Source organism: Eleutherodactylus coqui, chromosome 2 (genome assembly GCF_035609145.1).
Source record: "Eleutherodactylus coqui strain aEleCoq1 chromosome 2, aEleCoq1.hap1, whole genome shotgun sequence".
Classification (NCBI taxonomy): Eukaryota; Metazoa; Chordata; class Amphibia; order Anura; family Eleutherodactylidae; genus Eleutherodactylus; species Eleutherodactylus coqui.
In genome coordinates, this window is record NC_089838.1 from 8,929,613 (window position 1) to 8,933,435 (window position 3,823).

The window sequence follows — 3,823 nt, forward strand, 5'->3', positions numbered from 1 at the left end:
GTTATAGGTAAAATAGTTATTATTTAGAATAAAACTAATGGCTTCTATTAAAAATATTTTCTGTTTAAGCGGCATGAGGGGGTCGTTTTCTAAAAAGTGTGAAATTGCTTCTAGACCTAAATGATGTAAAATATTAGAATAAAGGGAAGATATATCTAATGTCACCCATATTGACGTATCTCTCCAAGTGATGTCCTTTAAAAGAGATAAAACATGTCCCGTGTCTTTTTTATATCAGATGGTAGATGAACTACATGTCTCTGAAGGTGTCTATCAATGTATTCAGAGAGGGGGCTCTCTTTCTCTGTCAGCCATGGCGTCTGCTGCTGTGAGAGACGAGCTGCTCTGCTCCATCTGTCTGAGTACTTATACAGATCCTGTAATGCTGAGATGTGGACACAACTTCTGCCGGGTCTGTATTCATCGTGTGCTGGATACACAGGACGAGGCTGGAGTTTATTCCTGTCCTGAATGCAGAGAGGAGTCTCAGGAGCGGCCGGCACTGATGAGGAACTTGGCTCTACCAAACATCATGGGGAACTTCCTGATTACTCCTCCGACACAGACGGAAGCCGGGATCTTCTGCACTTACTGTGTGGACTCTCCTGTGCCGGCTGCTAAATCCTGTCTGCATTGTGAAGCTTCTCTGTGCGAGAAACACCTAAGAGTTCACAGCAAGTCAGCAAAAAAAAGTCTTATATGAGCCCAGAGCCAACATGGAGGATAGGAAATGTTCTGTCCATAAGGAACTTTTAAAGTACTTCTGTACTAAGGACGCCATTTGTATCTGTGTGTCCTGCAGTTTGGCCAGAGAACATCGGGGTCATCCGGTGGAGATGCTGGATCAGGCCTCTGAGAAGAAGAAGGAGAGACTGAGAAATGTTCTCCAGAGACTAATCACAAGGAGGGAGGAGACTGAGGAAAGAGTCCGGAGTCAGGAGGAGAGCAGGAGGAAAGCTCAAGAAAAAGCATCTGGAGAAGCGGAGAGAGTGACTGCCCTGTGTAGAGACATCAGGAGACAGCTGGGATGACCTGGAGAAGAGGGCCCTGAGCGAGATCTCTAGGCAGGAGAAGGAAGAGTCACTCTTATCCTCTACTCTCATTCAGAAGCTGGAAATACAGAAGGACGAGCTGTCCAGGAAGATGAGACACATGGAGGAGCTGTGTAACATGACTGATCCACTGACTGTCTTACAGGAACCAGACACCGGGGACTTGTGTGATCTTCAGGACATGAGGGGACATGATGGAGGTGATGGGGACACAGGGGGACATAATAAACTGCTCCATGATGTAGATGGTCCGGATGTGGCTGTGATCTCAGACACATTACACACATTATGTGACATAATAAGAGGTATAAGGTGGGGGATCTATGTGGAGGGTCCTGTAGACATATTACTGGATGTAAACACAGCTGCTAATAATATCCGTATATCAGATGACCGGAAAACTGCAACCGGGACAAAAGAGAACCAGAACCGTCCAGAAACAGCAGAGAGATTCCAGGATAATCAGGTGATGAGCAGCTGGAGATTCTCCTCGGGACAACATTACTTGGATGTGTAGATCAGTATGGACAGTAGATCAGTGTTGTGGATGGTGGGGATGTGTTACCCCAGTATAGACAGGAGGGGGCAGCAGTCATACATTGGCTATAATAACAGGTCCTGGTGTTTGTGGAGGTCTTATAGTGAGTATTCAGTGAGACATGACAGTGAAGAGATCCTGTTACCTCACATTATATCCAGTGATAGAGTCAGGATCTGTCTGGATTATGGGGCCGGGCGGCTGTCCTTCTATGAGCTGTGTGACCCCATCAGACACTTACACACCTTCACTGCCTCCTTCACCGAGCCGCTTCATGCGGTATTATGGGTATATGATGGTTCAATTACAACATTGGGAGAAGCAACAACTGGGAGAAACCATAATAGAAACTGACCAGAGACAGGACTGAAAGACAACCTGATTGGTAGATCAGACAGCCAATGGGATGAATGAGGTGGGGCTGCAGGTGATTATAACCAAAGCCAGGCCCACTTGACCATTTTCCCGGAGTAGGGGACTGCGTATCCCTGCGTATTGTCATGTTCTTACACGGTTATGCCTGCACATGTACACGTATTTTACTCACGCTGTCCTGCGCCGGCTGGCTGGTTTCTTCTTTTTTTCAATTTTCTTCTCCTGTCTCCTGGCAACATAAAACCGCCATACATATGTAATGTAATTGTGTAAGCGCTGTGTTGTGAACGCACCAATAGAGAACAATAGGGCTGTTATGTGCATTATATGCGGTAAAATAGAACATGCTGCGCTCTTTATTACGCACATAACATACGCAATAAAATATAGGCAAGCGTGAGCGGAACAGTGAAAAGCAATGTCCTTTCATTGACACCTTTTGCGCGTATTATATGCGTGCGCTGTTAGTGCGATGGAATGCTACAGCTATATTCTTGTGCTCCGAATCCAGCGGGGTTCAGTTCGAGCTGCTTGAAGGATCATAGACTCGGTCACACAGCATGGGATCTTACGCTTTATTAAAACCTTACCAAACTCTTATAAATAACCGACACAGACACCAATATTGGATAAATAAGGCCGCGGTGTTTATTAACGGGGTTACAAACATTTGGGGAGAAATGTAACCAATAATAACCATAACACTTGCTGTAAACTCTGTTTTACAGACCCAAGTTTATTAACCAATCAATAACCATAACAGTTCATTACAGACACGAGTTTACCACCACCAAACTCTCTCCAAGTTTACCTGCCCACCCGCCTAATGCGGGCGACAATCCCCCACCAGGCCATGGCATCCACTAATGACATGCCCCCCCCCCAATACCCGCAGCCTCCTCAATCATCTACACAACTCCATAATAAAAATATCCAACTCAATCTCTGACAAGTCTACTAGATCATTCCTATGGAAGCCTGGAACCAAACCTTCCAAATCAGCATGTCTAAGAAGAAAACATCCACTCCTGGCATGAGCTCTACCACCGGGGTAACCCTTCTCCGAATTCTCTCGCTATATACAGACCTCGGCAATGACCATAATAATTGAGGAACAATATCTGAAAAAACTATCACTGTATCTGGAACCTTGTTCTAATGCTCCACATCTCCCTTTCAATGTCCCATGACATATCAATGTGTTCTCTTCTATGTCATTAACCCCTTAGTGTAAAATTAAAACATCTGGACAGGGCCCACGTGACTCTCTAAGCCCACGTGACTCTCTAAGCCCACGTGACTCTTTATAGATCAGTTCAGCCATTAATCCACTCCACCTCATACATCTATTACCGCACCAAAAATGTCAAACTGTGATCTGTACAATCCCAAATTTTTGGAATAGCAGTGATCCGCTGCCCTTCTCCAAGCCCAGTACACAAAGGAGTGTCCAACAATCCACACCATACTTTTCTTAATTCCTAGAATGAAAGAAGAATTAGTACACCATATTATTCAGGCGCCTGTACAACTTAAACCGAGATGAACCCCATCTGTCTACCTTTTTCTTCAATAAAACAACACCTGTAAACAGTTTTAAGCCCCATTATACATTAAAAGCAAGATAATAATTGTCCATCATCCCTGTCTCCCTGAAAACAAGACAGGGTCTTCTACTAATTGCTCCATAAGATCTTACTTTTGCCATGTATAGCTGCCTGGACACTATTTACATTGACTTTTTTTTTTTTTTTATTAACTGCAACTAGGGCTAATTTTTGGAATAGGGCTTAAAGTTCAAGCATCCTCAAAAATCCTGAAAAATCCTGCTAGGGTTTATTTCCGGGGTATGTTTTAT

General features: G+C 44.3%; 1 pseudogene; it reads left to right on the forward strand.

The window, feature by feature from the left end:
- Nucleotides 1-313: 313 nt before the first annotated feature.
- LOC136609893 (E3 ubiquitin-protein ligase TRIM8-like) lies at nt 314-1,569 on the forward strand (annotated as a pseudogene).
- The last annotated feature ends 2,254 nt before the right edge of the window (nt 1,570-3,823 follow it).